This window comes from Elephantulus edwardii, unplaced genomic scaffold, assembly GCF_000299155.1.
Source record: "Elephantulus edwardii isolate Elephantulus edwardi_28Jun2011 unplaced genomic scaffold, EleEdw1.0 scaffold00025, whole genome shotgun sequence".
Lineage (NCBI taxonomy): Eukaryota > Metazoa > Chordata > Mammalia > Macroscelidea > Macroscelididae > Elephantulus > Elephantulus edwardii.
This window is the reverse complement of record NW_006399775.1, coordinates 15,373,378-15,401,149: the sequence shown is the minus strand read 5'-3', so window position 1 is coordinate 15,401,149 and position 27,772 is coordinate 15,373,378. Positions and strand designations below refer to the sequence as shown.

At 39.2% G+C, this 27,772-nt stretch overlaps 1 protein-coding gene and 1 pseudogene across 1 annotated transcript in view; one reads left to right on the top strand and one right to left on the bottom strand.

The window, feature by feature from the left end:
• The window catches only part of UVRAG (UV radiation resistance associated), a 349,759-nt gene that overhangs the window by 218,397 nt on the left and 103,590 nt on the right, over positions 1-27,772 (bottom strand). The window lies entirely within an intron of this gene.
• On the top strand, positions 19,157-20,072 carry LOC102873977 (annotated as a pseudogene).

Sequence of the window (27,772 nt, the reverse complement as noted above, 5' to 3'; positions counted from 1 at the left end):
ACAAATGGACAAATGACTAAAGAAATTAAGGAACATTCACACAATGGAGTATTGTGCATCACTAAAAAAACAACGAATTCATGAAATACTGCACAACATGGGTGAATCTAGAACAAAATTATGCCAAGTAGCATAAGTTAGCCACAAAAGCATACTCACAGGATAAGGTCACTAACACAGAAAGATAAGGAAAGGTTTACACACAGGTAGAAACAAACTTGAAGGCTTAACAGAGATGAGAAGGAGTAAAAATTAATAAATAGGTAAGTTGAGTACAAGGGGAAACCAAAACAAGAAAAGGAAGAAAATTACTGGAGCACATATTTTTCTTTATCCTAGTTTACTCTCTTGTTTTCAAACTCCAGTAGTTTTCTGAGAAAGAATTTGTGAGGGACAAGGTTTTCAAGACTTTAAGAAAATATATCTTTCTTTTAAACCATCATTGATAAGTTTTTCTCTTAAACATTGCAAATATTACATATGTTTTATAGATTTTCAGTTAAAATTAGTCTTACTTATTTATAGAATTAAAGCTTTGTCCATGATCTTCTAGATCAAATATCATCATTAAAATGTCCAATGACATTCTTATCCCTAACTTCTTTCTCAACACTTTTTCCCCTTCTAAAAAAACTTTATATTTTCCATTACTATATTTCTGATATCAAGATAATATGCTTGCTTTTTGTCTTATTAACGTTAAACTTGAAAGCAAAAAACAAACAGCATTGTAATTGAAATAGTGTTTTTACAAGTTTCATCAGGGTAGCATTTGAAAAAGAAATTACTAAAATTGGTTAAATCTTTAACAGAAAGCAGTGGTGCTGAACGGTGAGAAAAAAAAACAACAGGGATTTAGAAACCTCAGAGTGAGAATTGTCCCTACCCGAAGTCGCTGTTGTGTGGAGACCCCCGAAGAGAAGCCACCATCACCATGTCTGACCAAGAGGCAAAAGCTTCCACCAAGAACTTAGGGGACAAGAAAGAAGGAGAATACATTTAACTCAGAGTCATTGGACAAGACAGCAGTGAGAATCACTTCAAGGTGAAAATGAAAATATGTCTCAAGCTATCAAAGCCTCGTACTGTAAAATATACAGAATTCCAATTAGTTCATTCTGGTTTCTTTTAGAAGATCTGAGAACTAATAATAAACATACTCCAAAAGAAATCTTTTAAGAACAAATGAGGAAGATTATTCAACAACTAAGCTATTCTTTTAATTCTTTTTCTTTTCATATAATCCTTTTTATTGAAAAATATTTCTTTATAATGCAGCATTAAAAACTAAATTACAACTCTAAAATACCTTGCATTTTAACTTATAGTGTCCAGTGTTTATCATCACATGTTTTAATTGTATTAATCTTTTATGCATCAGGCTTTTTTCCCTTTATATCCAGAATTCAACATTTTCTAATTTGTGGTTGTAAAACAGACCAATGTACACAAATCCACCAGGACTTTCTACTAGATCCTGAAATTCTGATATGTGAAGTTCTTCTCCTACATAGAAAATGGAAGTTTTCCAGAGAATACAACTATGGAAAACTGTTATTTTATTAATTTAAATCCAATGGTCTAGACAACAAAATACCACAAAAACAGAAAACCAACATCAATTTGGAGGGAGAGGTGGTAGACATGGTAATACTGTTATTAGTTGCCCTCAAATGGATTTCAACTCACAGAAACTACTCTCATGATGTCTCTACTAAAGAAACAAAACATACTAAATTTTTTCAAATTTTTATACAATAATTTCAGAAAATCTCTTAACAAAGATATAAAAAAAGTATAAACAACAAAACATAAAAAGTTTACTTCAATCATGTGTGTGTGTGTGTGGCGCACTATTAAGTCAGAACTGACCCAGAGCTGACCTTTTTTCAGAGCCAGTTAATCACATGGGAGGAGGCTGCCCATCCTTGTCCTGCAGAGCAGCTAATGGATTCGAACCATGCGTCTTTGGGATTGCAGCACAGCTTCTTGCCACTAAGCCACCAGAGCTCCCTAGTTTATAATATCAAAATTTGAAGAGTATTTTCTTTTACTTCCCTCTAGCACACTGAGTGTCCTCAATGAACACTATTTAAAAGAAAAAACTTTTCTACTAAAAACTGTTAGTTGCACTAAATAGTGAGCAAAATCACATACCTGAAAACAATTTAGCACAATTCCCCCATTTTGTTGCATAGTAGTAACAACATTTCATGGCAATCCTTCCAAAAGTTGCCATTAAGCAAAATGAAAACCAGTACTGGCAGTTCTTTGATTACAGGCCACTAAAATTTACCATTTAATGTTATGAAAATCTGTCCTCACTTTGAAACAACTGAACCAATCCCTCAAACTCAAACTCACTGCCAATAAATTAGCTCCATCTCACAGCAATCTTCCATTAGGTTTTTGAGGCTGTACATTTCAAGAGGAAGAGATTGCCCATCTTTCTCCCTGCTGGTGAATTAAAATCTGTTAGTGAATTTGAACCTCTGGAGACACACAGCCTCTGGGTCAACAAAATAACTCACTATCGGCCACCAGAGTGCCCAAAACTAAGCCCAACTTGCAACAAATTCTTCATCACAATCACATTTATTCACTTGTATGTTCAGCTTTTAAATCAAGAAGGAGGTTATAAGCCTCTCTAGCACAAACAAAAAACTCACTGGTGTCAAGTCTGAATTGACTCATAGCTAACCCTCCAGTGAGTTTTTTTCAGAGGCTCTAAATCACACTAGAGTGCAGAACATTATCCATATTTCTCCCACAGAATGACTGTTGGATTTGAAATGCCATAACCGTAAGGTTAAATAAAAATCGTAGACACCTGTCCAAGACTTGCCTACAAATTAAACTTAAAGTCTTACTTTAGATTTAAAGTACTTAGGAATTACTTTAGTCTTCAGTGACTCCTACACAGATCACAAAGTGATCACACACCAAAAAAATTGTGATCTGTGTAGGAGTCAATGAAGACTAAAACTTCTGTCTGGCCTGAAACAAAGATATCATGGAGAAGGAGAGGAATCTGTAGATGGAGGGAGTAGTAACTCCTAAGCTGTGCCCACCAATTTCTTGAAGAAATTGGAGCTGTCCAGAATGCCACTATGTATAAGGGGGCTTGAGAAAGCAAACACTTGTAGAATTCCAATGTCGTTGCTTCAGCCACAACAACCAGGCTAGAATTGATGACCCGTTCAAGAGAACATGATGGAAAAAAAAGAGTAATTATATTTATGGAATCCTGAATAATGAAGAGATTGAAAACCTCAAACTCGCTCAGTTCTCACTCACAATGAGCCTCTAGCAGGCTTCTGAGGCTGTACCCAACAGGAGACTACTCATCTTTCTCCACTTCTGGTGGAGTCAAACTGGTGGAGATATGCGCCAAAGGCTAGCAGCGTAGCCCATTATGGAAAGCACCACCAGAGAGAGGGCCCTTGGACAAATCCCCGATTTTAAACATGTCTTCATCACAGAACAGATTAGAAGAATATTAAGCAAGCTCAAAAGCCAAAGGAAACTAAAGACAATAAAATAAAGGCGATTAGAAAAACCATGCATTAAAAAAAAAAAAAGAAAAATCATGTATGAAGGCAATGAGGACATAAAGATAAAAAGTCAAATCAGATGGCATCAAATCAGTTCTGACTCATGGTGATCCACGGTGTGCGGAGCTACGTGGCTTCGAAGGCAGTGGTGACCTGCCAAAGCAGATCATTAGGCCTTTCCTCTCAGGGGTCAGGAGGCAGATTCAAACTTCCAAGGTTTCAGTGAGTAACTGAGATCTTAAATAAATAATACTACATAAATAAAAATAAATACACTTAAAAAAGAAACTAAGTAGAAATACTGAAAATGAAAAAAAAATATTGCTATGAATAATAGAGTTCAGTGAGCATGAAAAAGAATTGGAGTTATAAAAAAATTAAATTATGCAGGCAAAGGAGTAACAAAAGAGCATGCTCAAAACTGTTGAGCATGTTATGTTGTTGCTATTAGCTGCTCTGGAGTTGTTGGCTTGGACAAATACTGACACTACGTACAACAAAATGAAACCCTGCCAAAAACTGTGCCCTCCTCAGCACACTGTAGCAATCACTATTTCAATACATCTTGTTAAGGACCTTCCTCTTCTTCACTGATCCTCTACTTTACTAAGCAGTATGTCCTTTTCCAAGGGCTGGCCTTCTCCAGCAGAGTAACTGGTAGTTTTGAACCATATGCCTTTGGTATTGTAGCACAGCTCCTTACCACTAAGCCACCAGAGCTTTCTAAGAAGGGATAGAAAAACTAAATTACTGAAAATAAAACAATCAGAATAGAAACAAGAAAGTCCTGCACCATCCTCACCACCTCTGATATGTTCGAGCCCATTGTTGCACTCACCGGGTCAGTCCATCTTGCTGGGAGTCTTCTCCTTCTCTGACCCTCCACCTTTCCCAAGACAAATTCTTTTTCCAAGAGCTGGCCTCCTAATAATCCACTCAAAGTATGTGAGACAAAGCTTCATCATATTGACTCTAAGGAGCACTCTGGTTGCATTACCTCCAGGACAGACTTTTTTGGTTTTTTTAGACCACGGGATATTCAGTATTCCTCTTCAACATCACAACTCAAGGCATCAGTTCTGTCATCTTTATTCATTGTCTAAGCTTCAGATCCACTGGAATGATTGAAGAGACCATAATGTGGATCAAGTGCAACTTAATCTTTAAACTGACATCTTTGAGTTTGTTTTTATTTTTGGGGGGGGAGGGTTTAACACTTTAGAGAGGTCCTTGACTGGAGATTCTTCCAATGCAATGTCTTCTGACTTCTTGACTGCTATTACCCTAGGCGTTGATTGTGGATCCAAGTAAAATTAAAATATTGATGACTTCAATCTTTTTTCCATCCATCATGACGATACCTATCAGTCCAGGGCTGAGGATATTTGCTTTAATGTTAAGACATAATCCATGTTGAAGGCCATACTCTTTGATAATCTGCAGCAAGCGTTTAGAGTTCTCTTCACTTTCAGCAAGCAAAGTTGTATCACCTGCGTTATGCAAGCTGTTGAGGAATCCGCCTCCAATCCTGATGTCACATTGTTCTTTATATAGTCTTCTCAAATGATTTGCTCAGCATACAGAATGAATATGGATGGAGGAAGGACACAGCCCTGATGCATACTTTTCCTAATTTGAAACGGCGTACTATTCCCCTTGTTCTATTCTGACCACTGCTTTTTGGTCTAGGTTTCATGTGGTAGGTACCATCAAGTCAGTTCTGACTCAAAGCCACCTTATGTACCTGGGATGTGTCAGCCTTGACATGAAAATGAGTCATTAATTTCCTTCCATGTGAGATACAAAAATAATTCGGAATATATTTCCTTTAGAGAGAGTGGTATACAATGAGGTTTAATTGGTTTTCCTTCTCTAGAAAAGCCAGTCTTTAAGACAAAAGTCTTCCTCTTTTTCACTGATCCCCTAGTTTACAAAGGATCCCCTGGGACTGATCCCTCTGGAGACTGGTCCCTCCTGGTAACATGTCCAAAGTCATGTGGAATCAATGTCACCACTCCTGCTTTGAAGGACCACTGTGGCTGTACTTCTTCCCAAGTCACTGCCATCAGAAAAATGCAAAGCAAAATAATGAAATATCAACTAGAAAGGCTTTTACCAAAAAACACAGCAAAAAAACAAACCAACCCTGAAACCAACAGTGTTGATGAAGATAGAGAGAAATTTATACTCTCCTCAACCGCTGATACAGTCATTATGGAAAAGAGTTTAGGCATTTCTCAAAAGTCAACCAAATAATGACTGTAGGACCTGAAAACTCTTCTTCTACGTATGCACCCAAAAGAATTAACAGTAGTAATTCAAACAAAAACATATATAACAATGTTTATTACAGTATTGTTCAAGATAGTCAAGTATCCATGAACAGATGAATGGATAAACAAAATGTGGTACAGACATACAACAGAATCTTATTCTGTCATAAAGAGAACTCTGGGTATGCTCTCGGGAGGGATGAGTTCTTGGAGAGGACACCATGCTTGGAAGAGAATGGAGAGGATGGCCCTCCATGTGATGAACACAGCAGCTTTAGCAATGGTCTAAAGCACAGCAGAGCTTGTGAGGAAGGCACAGGATCACACAGGGCTTTGTTTCATGATACACGGGGTCACTGGGCACTGGGGCTGACCAGAAGGCACCTAACTATAACAATGTAACCAACAGCACTAAAGAGAAACCCAATTCTGATAGACTGTATCACATGAGTGGGCCTTGAAAACATTATGCTGGGCTCAGGAATGAACTTTGAAAACATTATGTCCACTACATGAATGGACCCTGAAAACACATTGAGCCAAACACAAATGGTCAGACATTGTCTAATTTCACTTATGTTAATTACCTAGAATAGGTAAACACATAGAGATAGGCTTATTAATGGCTACCTGGGGCTGGAGGAGGAGGAGGAAGGAATGGGAGTCATTGCTAAAGGATCACTGAGTTTCTGTTTGGAATGATTTAAAGCTTCAGAAAATGGATGGTGGTGATGTAATAACACTTAAAAATTATTAAAATGATCCATTTTTGTTACAAATATTTCACACTATATTTAAAGGGGGGATTACAAAAAGCATAAAATGGGCATCAACATCTGTAGTTGTGCCAAACACATATATTTCACCTTATCATCCCACAAGGGAGCTCTGGTGATGTAGTGGCCAGGAGTTGCACAGCCACCCTGAAGTCACACAGATCAAATCCACCAGCTGCTCCACAGAAGAAAGTTGAGCAATCTCTTCCTTTGTGACTAAATTGCCTCTGAAAACTAGTGCAAAGTGAACTATGAGTCAGTTCTGACTCAAAAGTATGTAACAACCCTCCTCCCAAAATATTCATCTTGAAAAATCCTTTTGATTATTTCTCAAAAGAAGTGAAAATGGAAAAAAAGGTAAAAAAATCCACCCAACAACTTGCTTTTTTCCCCTTAGCCTTCTATCAGAGCTACCGTCAGTGGGTAGCAGTCTGAAGCCAGTATTAAACACAGGATGGCCTGCAGATACCAGCATACACTGTGCCTTGCCAGAATATTTTTCAGAGTGCTGAATTTATTTATGTATAAACAATGTTTCAAGTCTCTTCAAGTGGCTAAGCACATTAATTGTGCATGACAACTCCGTTCTCCCATCAAAATCTACTATTTTTTTTTAAAAGCTAAAGTTTAAAAGCAAGCACTAAGAAATACGGTTTCCAAGACTACAGAGGGAAGCTCAGCGTTGAAGCATCAAAACTGGAATGCCGAACACAATTGGATTAGATCTAGTTTTGTTTCACAGAAATTATAAAAGTTGCTTTTCTGTCTGCTCTATATAAAAACAGTTTTATAAAAATAGTTTATAATTAGTGATAAATACTTATAATTTGCTTAAATTTATACCACATGAAGTTAGGTACTTCATTAGCTATGTTGTTGAGCACTAAGGTTAGGAAGTGTGTTAGTATTACAAAGAAACAATGAACAAAACTGGTATGAACTGCAGTGAGGTCTAAAGAGTATAAAAGACCTTCGATAACATATAAACCTACTGAAGCAGTATCAGTATATCCTGTTAAAAACTTCATGGGTCAGAAGAGGGGGCCACACGCTTTTGAAGGGTACCAAGTGAGTACTGTGCAACCTTAGGAAAAATATTTCAATTGCTGAAAGGATAAAAATAGAATCATGAAATATCTAGAATACCAATATTAGCATAAAACAGACACTTAATAATAGTAATAATATTAATAGTATAGAAAAGGCACTCAATAATAATAATAATAAAGACTAGCTGGTATTGAGGAGATGTTTATATAAAAAGATAATAATACAAGGTTAACAGAGCTAAGTGCCCAGGGGTCACAATGATTGTTAAGTGCAATAATGTAAAGAAATCCAAAGCAGTGTCTGACAGCAGAGAAATATTATCCACCCCTAGAAGAATTTACTTAACATAAATTTGACATAAGAAATTTTCCCTATTTTTATGCAAGTTTCTACCTGGACATAATTTTCTGCAGCTTTTACTGCCTGACAAATTCCCAATGATTTTTTATTAATTTAACACCTACCACCTAACACTTCACCAGGGATCAGAGTAGGCCCTAGAGGCTGTAATAATAAGCAACTGGTTCCTGTCTTCATCAAGTTTACAATCTACTGGGAGACGTGGAATAATAACTAAATAGGGAATTCCATCACCATGTAAAGTTTTATAATAAAAGGCAACAAAGTGCTACTTTCCTCTTCCCCACCAATGCCCCAACCAAAATCAAAACAACATCACTGCCATCAAGTCAATTCTAACTCATAACAACCCTATAGAAAAGACTAGAACTGCATCGTACAATTTCCAGACTAAACATTTATGGGGACTGACATATCTTTTTTTCTGTAGAGCAGCTCATAGGTTTGAATAGCTGACTTTTTGGATAGCAGCTGGATGCTTGACTTCTGTACTAGCACAGGTCCTATTACACTCACTGTTGTTGTTGTTGTATGGTGTTATCAAACAACAGAGCTGAATCGTGTCTTTGCCCGTGCCATTCTCATCATCTCTAACACACCTTAGCCACTGCTGCAGTCATTGTGTCTATGTACTCATACACATCTCAAAATTACCATGACTCTGAACGCTAGGGCCAAGATTTCCATTTATTGGTAGGGTAGTAGGCTCCCCTGGACCTAAATCTACCAAGGTTTTTCCAGCGTTCCACTTGCTGCACTCCTTCCACTACTCACTTCCAGCTACTCAAAGCAGCAGTGTGTAGGTAGTTGGGACCCTTATACCATCTTAAAATGCTTCTATAAATCTGTAATTGTTAAAAATGCAAAAGTTTCTGTTGTTTTTCTTAATGTTAGAAAAAAATGCACAGGAAGCAACAGCTTTAATGTGCTGAAATCTCAAAATAATTTTATAAAACAAGAATATATATTTTCAAAAATAAAGATCTGTTTTCACACAAGAGACTAGGGATGCTTAGACCACCACTATGAAAACTCAGAACCTGAAACATTAATTGCTGTTGTGTACCATAGTGTCAGAACTAACCCATAGCTAACCCTCCAGTGGGTTTTCAGAGGCAGAAAGTTTGCCCATCCTTCTCCAGAGGAGGCTGGTGGCCTGGAGCAGCTGGTGGCTTTGAACCATGTGCCTTTGGAATTGAAACACAGCTTAAAACCTGAAAAACACTAATCTTTGTTATTTAACCAAGATTTCTAACTTTTAAGAAGATTCTGTCAGATTGTAATCAGGCCTTACAAAAACACCAAGACCTTCTGCGAGATCAACAACCCTGTGGTTCTGCCACTGAGTCCTTTCCCAGGGTATTTAGTAGACAAAATATACTTTCAAAATATCCTTAATCCTCCTCCACAAATTCTTGAACTGATGTCAGAGTTCTAACTTGAAGATCTTGAAAACGGAGCTAAGTAGTTCTGCATCAAGAACATTTAAGTAAGAAACGGGAAGCAGAACCACAATGAGTTCCTTCTTTGACAGAAGCTCAACATCAATTATTTTACACTATTCTCTTGGCACTTAAGATTCACTGCCTTATGTGATCAGTTCTCTTACACATACACATACCCCTAAACTCTAAGTTTCATGAGGTTAAGAACTATCCTTCTACTTCTTTGTGCCTTAAGTGCCTCATGTGTGAGTCTGTGAAATGATGAAATGCAGCAGAATGAAATGGAAATAACCAGTGTAATCATAGATTCTTAAACCTGGAAGAGACCTTAAAAAGTCAAAAAGGCATTGATGTCAAGTCAGAACTGACTCATTGCTGACCCTCCAGAGGGTTTTCAAAGACTATAAATTGCACAAGAGGAGACTATCTTACCTTTTCACCCAAAGGGCACTGGTGGATTTGAACCAGTGGGGAGGCACCACCTTTGGAGTTCTCTTAGAAGGGACATTGGAGACCATCTAAGTAAATGATTTCTTTATCTTTTTTTCTAATTAATTGTGGTGTTTGTTTTTTTCTCAAAGAAAATGAAATAATCATTCTGTGACTAAGTTCATAAGAGTGATTAGGGCAGGTAGACATCTACCCTCAATGACAGTAATTGCCTCTTCTTACACTGAGACAATATTTGCCTTTCTTTGGCTCCAACTGAACTCGCATGATGCCACCGTCAGTGTTTACAAGCTGTGACTAGTTGGCTAGTTATCTTAAGTCTCAGTTTCCTCCTCTGTAAAAATCTGGATAGTGCCCACTATTACCCAGCTACTGTGAAAACTAAATAAGGTCACACATGACTCATGTGTGGCTGTGTTTTCTCTGCATCCTGAATGATACTGAGCCTGGATATCAAGTTCTTGTCCTTATAACTCAATGCGGATTTTCAATCTACTCTTCCTTGTACGTCCTAAAAGTCCTCAGTCCCTTTAACATACATATTATCTGTATGCCATTTTCTCTTTATTGTTTCTGTTGTCTATAGTCTTCCCAGGTCAGTAATTAAATATTTTAGCACCCAACTCACATCTCTCACTTTCCCACTTCTTCTATCTCTAGTGATTATTTCTAGGTAGTCCTTTCCAATACCTTAACCTCTCAGATTCTTGATCTCCACACAGCTCAGTTATCTATTTTCATGGTCATGCTTTATATCATCAATAACTGTATTAGCTGCAAATTCCACTTCAAGCATCCCAAACTCTACCACTTCCATCTTACAAATCTTTTCCAGAACTCCATTCCAAGAATCTGTCTTCATGATCAGAACTTCCGAACCACTGAAGCTGTCATTTTTCACCTTCGTCACTTCTATCATGTGCTCACTAGTCTCCTAATCTAGTTGAGATGCCATGGTCCACAGTTAGGAATCTCTTCCATGATTCTCCTCCTCCCTTTGAATTCACCCAGCAAAATGCCAATTCTATTTAAATCCAACACAGTGCCTCTTCCATCATTCACTCAGGTGGTCTCACTGTTGCATAGTCATTTCAGACTCATTAAAAACCTTTCAATGAATTTCCAAGACTGTCTGTGTCTGGAGGAGCTGCCGATGGATTTGAACAGTGACTCTGAGCCTTTTGGGAGCTGCACAATACACTACGGGTTGTGCCATGAAAGCTCACCTCGTTACTGCTGAGTCAATTTAGACTCATAACAACACTACAGAACAGAGTGGAACTGCTCTAGAAGGTCAAGTCTTGACTCTTCACAGTGCAGACTGCCACATCCACAGAATGGCTGGTGGGATACCACCAACTTTTCAATTAATCAAGGGCTTTAGTCATTGCACCACCAGAGCTCCAAATAACTAAATACAGCTGGAGAAATACACTGAACATACTGAGTGGTTTTCTTTCATATTTATATTCAAATATGGTCCTGGCACCAACAACAAGATTATGTAGGACAGCATTAGATAGGCACATTATCAGACCTCAGATCTACTGAACCTGAAAAACAGTTTTATATATACCAAGCTCTCTGCTGACTCTGATACAGGGCTAAAGTTTATGAACGAAATTACTAGCTGGTTAATTAACTCTCATTTTCTAAGCTAATTATTTTACACCTTCTTTTTTCTTTTCAAACTTTATACATCCCTTTGACTTTTTGGGCACGTGATCAATATTCCTACTGAAAAGCATTAAGCAATTCCAGACAACTCTCTCATCCTCTTCTCTCCACACTTAAATTTAGCAAGTGATTCTACATCTGTACCCATATGCTCTGGCTTCTCCTGCGAAGGGAGCTCTGGAAGCTTAGTGGATAAGGAGTTATGTTGCCAGCCTAAAGGCACATGGTTCAAACCTACCAGAGAAATATGGGCAAACTCCTTCTTTATAGTCCTGAAAATCCCCTGGAGTGCTATGGTCCAACTTTATGGTTCATAACAACCTCCTATATAAAACAACTAGCCTGTCTTCATGAAGCTAAAATATCTACTTGTATATTAGAGTCTTACTTTGTAAAGATCTTGGTGCCTGCTACTCTCTTTTCTTCAACACCCTCCTCCTTCCCTGCCTCATCTATTGAAAAATTTTCCTTCTCAATTGAAAATACAAAAATACTTCCCACCTCAAAATTTAAAAAAAAAACCCCACCCCAACATATTTCCCTTCTTCTCATCTCTCTCCTTCTCTTCACAGCAAAAATTCACAAAGTAGTCTATACTCCATGTCTTCATTTCCTCACTCTCATTCTCTCCTTAGCACTTATCACTGTAGCATCAAAACTACTCAGGACTTTCACAGGTTGATCACTTGTTTATTCAATTTGCTGCTCCCAACTTTTGATTCAGCAGCATTTGACTCAATTAACCACTCCCATCAAACTACTTCACTTACTTTGGCTTCTGGGACACCTTAATGTCCAAGGCTTTGCTCAGTCTCATTAGTTACTCCTCTCCTCTAAGCTCCTCTTATTAAAATTCTGAGTGTGCAAAATCTAGGAGAGGGTGGTGTGGAGGCCATTCTTCCCGCCACGGTAACAGGCTCTGGCTGGTGTGAGTTTGTGCAGCAGCCAGCTTCCTCAGGCCACTGGTTAGTAGATGTAGACAGGCATTTCATCAGTTGTTGTTTACTGATCTCCAGATCACAGTAGAGAGCAGGGTTCCTGAAGCTTAGTAACAGCCTTTCAAAGTGTATTCTATCAGCTCTCTAAGGATTTTATAAATACACAACTCCCTATGTTAGTTAAGTCTACTTCTGGTTAAAATACCTATAATGGATTGTGCTTCTTTCATGGAAACTTGATTGATAAAATTCCCATATTTGTATCTCTGAATGAGATAAAAATCCTCAGTACTTCTTCCCTGAATAAATAAGTAACGTCACCTTGGTGACTAACATATCTCTGAAATCTAACCATGCCCCAAACAAACTACTGATTCCCTATTACCTGCTCTTTTTTTTTCCCCTAAAATTCAATCTCTCTCTTTCTCTGATTTTAATGAAAATTGATGGAAAAGCTGGATTTTCATTCATTCATTGTTACACATTTATGTGCATGCATTCTTTCCCTTAGTAATTCGCATCATTTATCTTCATAAAAACACAACTCACCTAGTTACTCAAGTTTAATACCTACAAGTCTTCCTGGAAGTTTTTCTCACTAATAAATAAGATATGGGTATACAAGTCCAGTTAATTTTGTCTTCAAAATATGGCAGAAATTTGCTCACTTCTCTTCATTCATCTCAACTGCAACTAGAACAGTCTAAACCATTCTCATCTCTTACTTAGACCATTGAAATAATCTCTCAATTAATCCCTATTCTCTGTAGCAGAGGAATTTTCTTTAAATAATACCTATCATATCCCTCCTTTGCTCAAAACTCTAACAGCCTTCATCATATGGCAGGGGGCGGGGGGTGGGGCTTAGACTATACAATTCTGCCCTCTGACAATGTTGCTCCGTGAACACAGACTGGCTTCTTAACCTACTCAAGCTCATTCCCACCTGCTGCTAAACTCTGTGAGTCAGCTGCAACTCACAGTCATCCTATGTACAGAAGGAAATCCTGCCTATTCCTGCACCATCCTCACAATGTCAGGCTTATGCAGTATACTTGTTCTAGTCTTTCACCAAATACCAATATGATTTCCTGTCTCATCTTTTTAAGGCTTTTCCTCAGTATTTACTTCTCAGGGAAGTCTGCCCAAACCACTCTATCTAAAAATAACTCATCCTACCATCAGTACTTTCTTTGTTGCACTTACTGTTACAAAACAATAAAATGAACTTAAATTGTAAATTCATATCTGAATTTCTCACTAGAATTTAAGCTCCAAGAAGATACGATAAATGTTTTCTTTAACTTTATTATTAAACCCTCAGGAACAAGATAGACTCTTTCTTCTTTTGATTAGCAGCTAAGTGACTTAGCCACTGTGCCACCAGGACTCTTTTTTTAAGACTCTTTCTTCTTAAAGAGCCTAAATTCTCTAAGCCCTTCTTTAACAGAACCGAATGGGCTTGAACCACTAATCTTTTGATTAGCAGCTGAGTGCTTCAATACCACCAGGCCTCCAGACTAATTAACTTCTATTCTTTCATTCTTCATATGACTGCTTTATAGGATCACTTTAAAACTTATCATGCTGGCCATCTCCCCTGGTCTTTTCTCATCAAAGCAAACCGCAATTCAAATACATTAAATAAATATTCCAAACATGATCTAATAAATACAAAGTCATTAATACAACAGGAAAACTACTATCTCCTTTGAGTCGCACCATATTTTAATTAATGCAACATAAGATAAGTTTGGCTTCTTTCTTTAAAGGCTGTTGAGTCACTTCCTTGAGTCACAAAATTTTTCATTAATTTAAATCTCTATAAATAAATTTAATTAGCTTAAATGATCTCCTCATAAACTGTTCAAAGCCAGTTCTATTTCAGGATTCATATCTGACCATCAGTAGAATTATAGAATCGCAGGGAAATAAAGACCTGGGCCACTGCGGAAAACTCCCATTACCTCTGTGGCCTGTCGGTCATAAAGAGTCAGAATTTAAAGAACTGCAAGGAATGTCACCTAAGGAAAAATCATTGTGTCTAATCACTTCATAGTTAACACAGAGGGGGGAAACAGTAAAAGGATCCATGTGGTCACAGACAACGGCCCTTGACAGCAAACCTAGAGGCTTAAGCGAAAAACTTCCCAGAGAGACACAGCAATAGGCAGTATATTAGCCACACTTGAGTGTGCCTGACTAACATACAGTATGGAAGCCTTCCATTGTACAAAGGCCACAAGATTCTCTAAGAAATACCTGGCCCATCTGATGCTCAAGTGCACCACAGGGAAATTTTCTTGGAAGGGGTAAAGGTGCTGCTAGGCAGTCTCAACCAGAAAAAGGAATGACAGGACACAAGCTCTACATGAGATGGAGAAGTATGAAGGACAGGCCCTGGCCACCAGAAAGACTGAAAAATGTTAAGATCTAGGTATTAAACTTGTCTAGGCCTCAGTTTGTTAACCAGTAAAACACAAATATATTAGTGGCCTGGCTTCTGTGACTATCACAAAAATATGCAAGCTGCATTTTTAGTATTTAAGTGCATTTCTTACTTTAAACACTCCATATCCTTTTTCACTCCTTACTGCCATAAGGGAACTCTGGTGGCTGAGTGGTAAGGAGTTACACTGCCAACTCAAAGGCACACAGTTTAAATCCACCAGCTGCTCCATAGGATAAAGATGGGCAGTCCCCTCCATGCCATTTACTGCCTCTGAAAACCCACTGGAGGGTCAGCTGTGAGTCAGTTCTGACTCCATGGCACACAACATAACCCTAAGCTCTGGTGGCTTAGTCTGTTGGAAACAGAACTGCTAAATAAAAGGCTGAGCATTCCTGGCAGTTCGAATCCACCTGCAGTTCCAAGGAAGAACCATGGGCAACGTGATTTACAGCCTTAGCAACCCAGTGGAGGGTCAGTTATAAGTTGGTTCCGACTTGACAGCAATGAAAAAATTGATACACCATAACTTTAGTCAGTCCCAGTCCTTCTTTTTCTTTCTTTTTTTTTTTTAGTTTTGTGTTTTATTTATTTAAAAAGTTTAGGTCTTGACTGAATATTTCCGCAGTGGGTACAGGCACTCTTTTCGCTGCTCTTCAGGTTCTCGTCATGCTTGTTGAGCCTTCGGCACATGGCACATGTTTTCTTGGGCCATAGATTCAGGGGTTTGTACTTCTTGCCCTTATAGTATTTTCTGAGGTTCTCCTTCTGAGTCTGGTTAATAACAGTGAGAACATGGGCAATGGATTTTCAGACAACTCGGATTTTGGAGAGCTCAGAAGCCGCACTGCCTGTAACTTTGGTGATGCACAGCTGTGAAAGCTCCATTTTCAGATTGTCCAGTTGTTTTAACAGCTCCTCCTTCTTCTTGCCACAAAGGTGCCGAGCTTGATTTTGGCCATGGCTGAGCGAGAGAACCTGGCTGCCGCCTGATCCAAGCCCAAGAGAAAGAGCTTTAGTCAGTCCTTTTGTGACTGACTCTAGTTACTCAGCACAATTTGTTCTGGATTCATCCACGTTGTGTAGACATTTCATTAAATTTTTATCTTTCTTTTATCCTCTGTTGCATCATACTTCACTGTACCTTAGCTGTTTTAACATTTATCCACTGAAAAACATTTGGATTATTTCCAACTATTTGCTACTGTAAATAATGTTCTAATGAATTTGAGTTTGTCTTTGTGTGTGTCAGGTTGCATCATAACTCTTCTCTGGGATATATATCTAGTAGTGGAATTACTAAGTCAAATGGTATTTCTATTCCCAACTTTCTAAGGAAACATTAAACTGCTTTCCATAATGGTTGTACCATTTTACATTCCCCTAACAATCCTTTAAAGAATCAAAAATCTTCAAAATTATTTACTATATTTTAGATAATGATTGTGATAGCTAACAGACAGTGATATATCCGGGTACTGCACTAAAGCATGTTACATTAATTCTTCCAGTTCTCAAAACAATCCAAGAAGTATCTACTACTATTACTGTTATGAGTGAGCCTCCCATATAAAAAAGAAAAAGATTTTTACTTACTCCAAGAACATCACCAATACGTTTAGGCATTACTGACTTCTCAATGAATCTAAACCCATAGCTTGCTGGATTTCTTATCCTTCTAGAATACAAACCCCCTAATATAACAACCCAATTTCTGATGCTAACAAAGTACTTTCTGACAAGAACAATCAACTACAGAAATGAGATTATTACAAAGTTTACACCCTTCAAAAAGTATACACATTGAGTCTTAAAATTTTCTCCAAAGGTGGCATATTCCAATTTAGAATAAAATTTATTTCTGATAAGCATAATACATTAATTATCCTGTAATGTCTGATAAATTCTCTTAATAAAACAGCATGTAAAAATCACGTTATGGGTGGGGTTGGTGTTTAATGGTAACTTGTTATTTTTATTGGCAGAGACATCAGGGTGAAATCACTATAAACTTTGGAAAGCTGCCTTGGTACATGCCTGGCACCAGTAAGGATGGAGAAGTTACAAGGCAGCTATGAGGGGTGTGATGGCAAAGTCTTCATCTGCAGTGCTGTGTCACACAAGGCAGTCTCAGTAAAGTAACTCAGTAAATTCAAGCCAGAAGTGAAGTTCAGAGACAGAAAATTACTTAAATACTTAGCTGTGCAAAGGGTTATTCACAGATTTAACTGTCCTTGAAAATTGCTCTTTACCCATTTAAGGGGATTTTACAGTCTCTTTTATCACTTTGACAATATCTGAAAACTGACTATTGGTCTAAGGCGAGTGGTTCAAATCCACCAGCTGCTCTGTGGGAGAAAGATGGGCAATCTCCACTCATTGCAGGGTCAGCTTTGAGTTGGTTCTGATTCAAAAGTACCTAATAGCAATCACTATCAAAGGCACTTCACATTTTCAACTGCTTCTTACACATGTGAAAGTGAGACAATGATCAGGAAAACCCAAGAAGTGGTCTCTGACCTGTGGTACTGGCAAAGATGGACTGCCAAAAGAATGAACAAGTTTGTGTCTGAAGTACAGCCAGGTGCTCCTTAAAAACAAGGGTGGTGAGACTCTGTCCTAACATAAGTTGGGCATGTTGTCAGAAGTGGCTAGTCCTGGGAAAGAAACCTCATGCTTGGAAAAGTAGAGAGTCAGCGTCAGTGAAGGGAAGGAAGACCCTCAGTTTGTTAAATTAACACAACAACTACAACAATAGGAGAAACTATCACTGTATCAAAATAGTAGAAACTGTCACTGTACCAAAAAGAATCGACTGATGTAGAGCCATTTCAGGAAGCAGCATATGATCAGGAACCAATGGTAATAAAGGAGGACATTCAAGCTGCTCTGAAGGAACTGGAAAAAAATAAGGCCTCAGGAATTGATGGAATACCAATTGACATATTTCAGCAAACAGATGCAGCTCTGGACATGTTTATCAGGTTGTGTCAAAGAAATCTGAAGAACAGCTACATGGTTGGCTGACTGGAAGAGATTTGTTTCTATTCCCAAAAAAAGTACATGACCATATGATGAAAACTATATAATCTTATTGATTTTATAAAATAAAATATGAACTATAAAGACATACCATATTCTTGAATGAAAATACTAATGAAATAAAAATTATGATAGCTCATCAAAAATTAATATGAAAATTCAATTAATACAAATGCCATCAGAATTCTCCAGTAAAGTTTATTGTTTTAGATTAAGATAAAAATAAACTTAATGTTCATATAGAAGAACAAAGTTCAAAGAACACTCAAAAACAGTATTTAAAAGGGACTTGTTTCATTTGACATTAAAAAGTACAAAAAAGCCTACTGTGCTCACTTTGGCTGCACATATACTAAAAAGTACAAAAAGTCTACTAAGCTTAAATCAGTCTGAAACTGACAAAGCAATAAATGAAACCACCAGAAGTCCAGAAATAAATGCCAGGACACATGAGCTTTTAAGAGAGCTCTGGTGGCACAATGTTAAGAATCTGAGCTGCAATCCCTGAAGCATGTCATTAGAATCCACCAGCTGCTCTGCAGGAGGATGGGCAATCTCCTCCTGTGCAATTTAAGCCTCTGAAAAACCGGCCAGAGGGTCTGACTCAATGGTACCCAACAACAGCAACAACATGAGCTTTTGATACGTGACACGGACAGTATTTACACACAATACAGAAAAGAGGTAATGGCACAACTGGGCACTGTCTGTGAAGAAAATGAATCCCTCCTCACAATACATGAATTAATCACATAATATGGTTAAGAATAAATACCAAATTGTATTAAACATTTAATTTTTACATTAAAAAACTGATAACTCTCAAAAGAAAACTAAGAAAATATCTACATATTCAAGGAATAAAAGCGGTCTCATAAACCAAGACTGAAAGTTCAGCAGATATTAAATAACTAGATTTATATAAAAATTGTTTTTTGCACAACAAGTATCATAAACAAAGACAACACATAATTGACAGATTCGGGAACAGTATCAAGGACTTCTAAAATACTGCACAGAAAAGGCAAGCAACTAAAACATAAAATACATTGCCGTGCTCTACTCCTGCGCATGCCCAGCTCAGCCACCGTCAAGAGCGTCACCTGCCCTGCTTCACCAGATGCTCGGTTGTTTCTAGAAACATGGAGGCTCTCCTGAGGTGCCAGCTGGGTTGCGTTTCTGTGAAGGCTACGGGCCACTCCGGGGTGGGTGCATTAGCCAGGGTCAGAGTTACGACACCGACAAAGGACAGGGGTTTGTGAAAGTGAACTCCAAGGCGGAGGCCCAGCAGATGTTTGAAGGCGAGACTGCGAGTCTCAAGGCCATCCTGCACACGGGCACAGTGAAGGTGCCCAAGCCCCTCGCAGTCCTGGATGGCCGGGTGGTGGGAGTGTGATGGTGATGGAGCACAGGAAGAGACCTGAGTAGTCATGCTGCCACACTTGGAGCCCAGCTGGCTGATCCGCACCTCGACAACCAGAGGCTAGGAGAGGCGCATCGGAAGGAGGGGAGCACCGTGGGAAGAGGTGGTGGCCAGGCAGACAGGGTCTTTGTGGAGCAGTGTGGGTCTGATGTGGTGACGTGCTGTAGTTATCTCCCCCAGGTGAATGACTGACAGAAAGACTGGGTAGAATGCTTCACTCTGCGATGCATCCAACCCCATGGACATGGTGGAGCAGGAGTTGGGGGACCGTGAAGCCCGAGAGCTCTGGGCTGCCCTGCAACTGAAGATCCCGGACCTGTTCCGAGACCTGGAGGTCATCCCTGCCCTGCTCCATGGTGACCTCTGGGGGGGAAATGTGGCCCAAGATGCCTAAGGCCCCATCATTTCTGACACAGCATCTTTTTATGGCCACTCAGTGTACGAGCTGGCAATTGCCGGCATGATTGGGGACTTCAGTAAGGCCTCTTATTCCACTTACCACAGCAAGATCCCCAAGGCCCCCCAGTTTTGACAGGCGGCTGCAGCTCTACCAGCGTTCCACTACCTCAACCACTGGAACCACTTTGGGGTACCAGGGGTCATCCCTGAGTGTCATGCGCAGCTTGGTCTGGTGAGCCCTGGCCAGTGTGCCAGGGTCTGGCCGGAGGCTGCCCCCAGGACCATTTCTCCCTCCTCACACCACAGTCTCACTGGGACGGTTCTGGACTAGCTTGGCAGTGTGTTTTAATCTTGTGAAGCGTGTGTTTCAGAAAAGGCATTTGTCATCCTAAAGTTGTACCTCTAGATGCACTGTCGATCTTCACACTAGACAAGAAGGAGGTGGCAGCCACACTGCTGCCTGGGGGTCCTGGACACAGGCCTGCTCTATGTCCATGTGTCCTCTCTGTGCTCTTAAGGCTATGCCTTGCAGTGCAGACTGAAGCTCCTCACCTTCAGAACCAAGCACATTCCATGGTTTGTTCATTGCCTGGACCTAGCTGTCAGCAGATGCTGGGCATGACCCCAGTTGGTGCCAGAGTGGGTCATTTACTCCCGTGTTGACCTGTCCTGTCTGCTGTCTCACGTGGTTGCTGTTTGGCCACTGTAAGCAAGTTAGTGTGTTAGGAACAAGTGTAAAAAGGCTGAATAAAATCCCCGATTCTTGTGATGGGGAAAAAAATACATTGTCGTTAGGTGTCATCAAGTTGGTGTAAACGGAGAGCAAATTGTGCACAATCGAAAGATGCTGCAGGTCCTGTGCTGTCCTCACAATCATTGCTCTGGCTGGGCCCAGGGTTGTAGCCACTGTGTCAGTTTCTCTTGTTGAGGATCTCCTCCTTCTCCACATTCTACTTTACCCAGCATGACACCCTTTTCCAGGGAAGAGTCTCACCTGAGAACATGTCCAGAGGATATGAGGCAAAGTAGCATCACCTGTGCTTCTAAAGCTCATTCTAGCTAAACTTCTTCCAAGATACATTTAACCATTCTCTTGGCAACACATGACACATTCTGTATTCTTTACCAATAGCAATTTTTCTCAATATCCTTCAAATGCATCAATTTTTCTCAGTCTTCCTTATTTATTGTTCAGCTTGCATAAGACAAAGCACACTGAAGGAAAACTGCTCAAACTCATTGCCATCAAATCGGATCCAGTCGCTACCTGACCCTCATGTAGGCGGAGATTGTCCATCTTTCTCCCAACAGTGCAGCTGGTGAATTAGAAGTACCTGCCATTGGGTTGAGAGTACAATGCCCTACCCCCTAGGCTACCAAAGCTCCCTAAGAGAACTACTATTTTAAGATAAAGTATGTTACTATTGATGTGTACCGCTGATTCAGAACCCACCCACAGCAGACCCTCTAGCAAGTTTTCAGAGGCAGTACATCACACAGGAGGAGCTGGTAGATTCAAACTTTGTGCCTTTGCATTGGCAGCACAATTCCTTACCACTAAGCCACCAGAGCTTAAGATAAAGTACAGAACTAGAAAATTAACAGAATACAACTAAAGAGTCAATGATTTAAAATTGTTGTTATGTGCCGTCGAATCGCTTGCAACTCATAGCGACCCTATGTACAACAGCCCTAAACCTTGCTCTGTCCTGTGCCAATCGCACTGCCTCCAACACACCCATCACAATTAGCCCAGTCACCGAATCAATCCACCTCATAGAGGGTCTTCCCCTCCTGCTGTCCCTCCACCCTACCAAGCATGATGTACCTTCTCCAAGGACCAGTCCCCCTCCTTACAATATGTCCAAAGTATGTTAGAGCCTCAGAATACTTGCCTCCAAGGAGCAGCCTGGTTTAACCCTTTCCAGGATGCATCTGTTTGCTTTCCTAGCAGTCTTTGGTACCCTCAATACTCTTCTCCAGTACCACAGCTCAAAGGCATCAATTCTCCTTCTATCCTCCCTAGTCTTTGTCCAACTCTCTGATGCATAACAAGTGACTGCAAAGACCATGGCCTGTATCAGATGCACCTTAGTCTCCAGAGTGATACCACTGATCTTCAGTACTCTGGAGAGGTCCCTAACAGCAGACTTTCCCATCGCTATACATTTTTTTTTTAATTTCCTGGCTACTGGTGCCAAGAGTGTTGACCGTGAAGCCAAGCAGACTAAGTTGTTAACAATCTCATTCTCTTCACCATCCATCCTGATGCTGCCAATTGGTCCAGTGGTGAAAATCTTTGTCTTCTTGACATTGAGCCTCAATCCATACTGAAGGCTGCAGTCCTTGACCCTCTGTCCTCCTCAGTTTCAGCAAGCAGGGTTGTGTCATGTGGTTAAGTACCACTGAGTCTGAACTAACTCATAGCTGACCTTCTGGCTGGTTTTCAGAGGTTGTAAATTGCACAGGAGGATTGCCCATCATTTTCCCACAGAGCAGCTAGTGGATTTGAATGCTGTGCCTTTGTGTTGGCTGTGCAACTCCTTACCTACTAAGCCACCAAAACTCCTTTAACAAACTCAAAAAAGATGTTAAATTCAAATTCACTGCTTAAACCCACTGAACCTATTGCTGTAGAATGTGGGGAGCCTCCATCTGGTTTCTGAGGTTGACTTTATGGGAAAAGACTGTCCATCTTTCTCCCAGGGAGCAGTCATGGGTGCAAACTACCATCCCTCTTTAGTTAGCAGTCCAATACAAAATACACTATACCCTCAGGACTCCCTTACTGGTATTCGGACTAATAGAAATTAAAATAAGACTCAAACTCAAAAGAGCAAACACTCCTAGCTGTTGAGTTGGATCAACTAATAGCTGATAGCTCTCCTAGTTTTCGGAGAAGACTGTAACCACACAGGTAACTGTCCTTTTTCTTTGTCAGAGACGTTGGTGGCTATCGGTCACCAGAAAGGCAGCCCCTTTAGGGCAGCACCCAACCTGGAGGGCTGCGCCACTGGAGCTCAAAATAACACTAAGGTCCCAAATAATGAAAACCACTTTAGGAAAAGCTCCGCCCTTGCTCTCTTATATTTAGGGTCTTATTTCTAGGTGTTTGTTTGTTTATTTTCCATTCCCATCACTTTTCAGATTTTTGTTTACTTGCTGAGTTTTGGCTGAGTTCTGGTGTCACAGTCCATAAAGAGGTGTGCTGCCAACCTCAAAGTGGGCAGTTCAAATCCATCAGCTGCTCTGTGGGGAAATAAATCGGCCGTCTCATCCTGTGCTATTTATAGTCCCTGAAAACACACTGGAAAACCAGCTGTCTGTTCCCACTTGTCATCAATGAGTTTTTTGAGAGTTGTTTGATTTTCATCTTCTGTTATTACTAGAGATTTTGTTGCTGGTGGTAGAGCTCTTTTATCATTTCTCCCACTTCCTCTTCTTTTCTCTAGCATCCTCCCCCTCCCTTATTGGGCTTTCTAGATCTCTCACTGTCTCTTTTTTTTTCCTTTTCCTCTTTTCTGTCTTCCTAGTCTGATTCTCAATCCTTTTTTGTTTCTCTGAATTTTGCTTTCTCTATTTTCTTACACTACCAATCTTGTCTTTGTTGTTTGGGTATTTTTTGTTGTTTTGTTCCCCTTTTTCTTTCTCCCATCTGGAGGAAATCACTGAATATTTGCTGGTAGAAAATGTCCCCAAAATCATGAAAAACAAGAAAATATGCATTCCAGGAGATGAGTGACACTCAAACACAAATGACTCAAAAAAGAAAAGTACTAAGACATACCACAATCAAATTTTCCAAAACTAAAAACAAACAATACTAAAAGCCTCTCAGAAAAAACACAGAGTTACCTACAAAGGAGAACCAGTAAGACTAAGCTCTCATTTCTCATCAGAAAATATCAAGGCAAGAAGGCAACAGGTAGACATACAAAATCCTGAAAGAAAAAACCCTGCCAACCAAGAACTACTTACCCAACAAAAATGTCCTTTGAATATGGCAGTAAGAGTTGGATATTTCCAGATAAACAGACACAAAGCGTAGAAACTGAACCCACTGTACAAGAAATCCTTAAAGGATTTGGATAGGGGACTAACAAAAACAAGTAACAATCTGAAAGTAATATACGTAACAACATCACTCAGAACCTGACCTAGCCACAGAAATACACCAGGCATGCTAAACACACCACAGGGAAAACAGGGAATGGCAGTGCCAGCCCAGAGTGGTACCCAGAGAGCAGAAGGACGGACAAGCAACGCAGTCATAGAACTTATAGGTGGAAAGGAAGCCAAATAGATCAAGATATAGCAAACTGTTTCAGACTTGGGAACTAATGTTTACTTACAGGGTAACCTCCACGAAAATGAATAACTCTTTCCAGAAAAAAAAGAAAAAGAGGAAACTTATAGAGCCTTAGAAAACCCTGCAACAACGACAATGGAGAAAAAGTTAAGGAAAGCCATAAACAAAATCATGTGAGCACAGAATAGCAGGTGTTGCGGAGGTTGTTGTTGGCATTGCCCTCAAGTCGAAAGTGACTCATATCTGATGCTCAAGCCAATTTTCAGAGACTGTAAATTGCACAGGAGGAGACTACCCATCTTTCTCCTATGGGAGAGTTGAACCACCTGCCTTTTGAGTTGGCACTGCAGTGCAACTCCTTTCTCACTAGGCCACCAGAGCTCCCTAGAAAAGTTATGTGGAACAAAGAAATCAGCATCTACACACCCACCCACCCGAACACACACACCCCCCCCACCCACCCCCACACACATACATACACAGAGTACAACACAAAATACTACATTAGATAGGTGCATTTCGAGGACAGCATTATAAACAGAGTAAGTCACAAAAGAGCTATTATGGTTTAAGACCATTAGTATAAACAAACTAAGGAAAGATTACATGCAGGTAGTTAGGTGAGGGGGAAAACAACATATAGTATATTGATCAGTCATAATTAACTACAATATTAGCCTATAAAAGAGTGTATAAAATATCAAATGAAATTGTAATTACAATGTTATAAAACAAAATGTACATAAGTGATCGAATAAAAGACCAACATGATGTGTAAACTTTCCAACAACTAAAAACAAAGAAAAAATTAAAATTGTTGCTCTTAGATGTTGTTATTTTCTACTCACAGTAACCTCAGAAAGCTACAGTAGTTCAAACTGCGAAGCTAGTATAAAGTGCATATATAAATTCATAGAACAGCACTAAGAGGTGAGATATTAATTCATACTTAGAACAACGGGGCCAACCCCATTCAACAGAGAATCTTCTTCAATCAATAGTGCTAGCCTACTTAGATGTTTACATGTAAAAGGAGGAAGCTGGACTTGTATCTTACACCACATACATGTTGTTGTTGTTGTTGTTGTTGCTATTGTTAAGTGCTGTCGAGTCACAGGCAACTCATAGCAACCCTATAAAGGAGAGTCCTCAACGCTTGGGTGTCTCTCATTCTCTCTCCAGGTTCATAGGGTTTCCGGAGGCAAGCTATTATGGAAGTGGATGCCACTCCTCCAAGCTTGTTTTAATCAGGGAGCTCCACCCTACTCTCTGTCCACATTGGATAACCAGCCATTAATGCATTTGACACATCAGTGTCACAGTGTTCAGCCTCACAGCAACCACAAGTTACAGCTGTACGGCAACTTGTACACCAGGGCTATATGACCTAGAGGAATGTCTGAACAAAAACAATGAAAGACCATATACATATGTGAGATATATATATCTCTCTCTCAGAATGAATCAGTTACCTAATTATAAGACTTAAAACCAAACTGTTAAAAGGAAACACAGAGGATATCATGCTAAGCAAAATAAGTCACAAAAAACCTATTATATAGACTATCAAGATGAATATTTAGGTATGGTATCCCCAAATCACAAGCAACAGGAACAAAAAATAAATATGTAGGAGATAATAAAAACGAAAAACTTTGGTGCTTCAGAGGATATTATCAAGAAAGGTAAGAAGTCTATACAATCATTTTCACATGTACACAATTCTAATTCACAAGCTGCTCCACGGGAGAAAAATGGGCAATCCCCTCTCTGAAAACTTGCTGGAGCATCAGCTATGAATCAGTTTCAACTCAATGGTACACAACAACTAGTAGAGATACTATCATCTCTTCTACTTCTAATTGTGGTGTTGGATAAAAGCAGTGAATATCCCATGGACTGCCAGGAGAACAAAGAGATCACTCTTGGAGGAAGTGCAACCAGGGTGTTCCTTAGAAGCAATGATGGTGAAAGTTAATCTCACATACTTTGGACATGTTGTCCTAAAAATCATCATCATCACCATCATCATGCTGGGAAAGTTCAAAGATCAGCGAAAGATAAGACACTCCTCAACAAGATGGACTGACAAAGTGTCTGTAACAATGGGCTAAAGCATGACAGAGATCTGAGAACAGCTCAGAACAGAGCAAGGTTCTGATCTATTGTTCATAGGGTTGTAATGACTTGACTCAATGACACCTAATGACAAAACCTCTCTATACAATACAGTTAGTTATCTCTTTCTAGCAGTATGAAAGGAAAAAGTGAGTTGTCACAAGAAACAACCTTTCAGTCTCCAAGGACTGGGGAGATTAGAGAAGTCTCTTTGCTTCTCGTCTCATTCCCTGAAATCCATTTTATACTGTCACCACAATTAGAATTCTATAATGTAAGCCTGACCAGATAATTCCTCTTCTCATTACAATCTTTCATTAAGACCTGATGACCAGCATGGGTAAAAGATCCAAAACCCAAGAGAACCCAAAGGAGAAAGCTATCTAGTAAGTCTGAAATACTTCTTAGCTTAAAGGAGTAAGAATGAGAGGAAAACGGTTAACTTCTAAAATGCTTGCTTGTGATTTATAACACTATATTAAACACTCCTGAAGTCCCCTCATTTTCTCACCTCAAATTATAACATTTTGAATGTTAAAGAACAACATTGACACCTTGTGGTGAACATCATAAATTATAGTATCCAATGTAAAAACAATAATGTGGCTTCTAATTAAACATCTGTTTACATGAAAACTAACCCTTAATCCAGGGATTTCCAAGGGTTAAAAGAAAAATTTGATGCAGTTATGCACACTAACATCAATTCGGAAAGAGTTGCTAATGATACTTGGACAACACTAAATTCAGACTGAATTTTAGCTTGTGGCAAAAGTGCAGAGGCTGGTACTTTCCTACAAAATGCTACAATATATTCCACTTGAAAGAAGTCTGTGTCCTGTGCTAACTAGTCAGTTTTCCTCTCCCCCCCCGTAACACTTTCAAAGGTTAAAAAATAAACAGAATAATATTTATGATCGAGAATATATTTTCAAAAGCAGATGTAGGATACTAGAGTGCTAATCTTAACTCTAACTTAAAGTAGTATTTAATTAAATTTTGCTAACATTTACTGAAGCCAAGCCACTCTGCTTGACACTAAACTTAAGTCTAAAGAATAAAAAACATTTCATAAAATAGATAATAATCAAGCTTTATTAACGTCTGAGGAAACTATCATATAAAATTCTATTTTCTTTTTTAATTTTGACAAATACAATTTAAAGTTTCTGGTTTCACAGCTACTTCCTGGGGGCAGGTAATTTGGTTAGTAAATAAGATACTTGATCTGTCAGAAACTATGAATTTCTGTTAGCAGCTAAAAGCAAAACATGCAGTAGTGATGAGGATGCCACTGTAAATAAGGCAACCTGAATTGGAGAGATGACTGGAGAATATATGGAAGACAGTCTAGAAATGAACCCACTAAGAGCCAGGTTATTGCAAGGTCAATATTAAATAATGGCACAACTATCAAATCAGCAAGATGATTCTACATTTTTTAAGGGCTCCACACATTTCAGAATATATTCTATACCGTCACACTCTGTGCATATTATAGCCACCAGT